Genomic DNA, 210 nt, shown 5'->3' on the forward strand with positions numbered 1-210 from the left:
ACTGGTCCTCTGATGCCTTTTTATTATTTATGCCTTTAATTTCTTCATTTTCCCTCTATTTTCCTTCAATTTCCTCCTCACATGCAACCTATGACCTTTCACCTTCCTTTTCTCCTATTCTCCTTTATTTTCGTAAATAAAATGTCAATTAATGTCTCCTTTTCCTTTTTAAAGCCTTTGTTAATGCCTTTGCCAATTTCCTTAGCCATT

The sequence above is a fragment of the Pinus tabuliformis genome, chromosome 3_1 (assembly GCF_031772625.1).
Source record: "Pinus tabuliformis cultivar Carrire ecotype Pingquan chromosome 3_1, CPIR1, whole genome shotgun sequence".
Classification (NCBI taxonomy): domain Eukaryota; kingdom Viridiplantae; phylum Streptophyta; class Pinopsida; order Pinales; family Pinaceae; genus Pinus; species Pinus tabuliformis.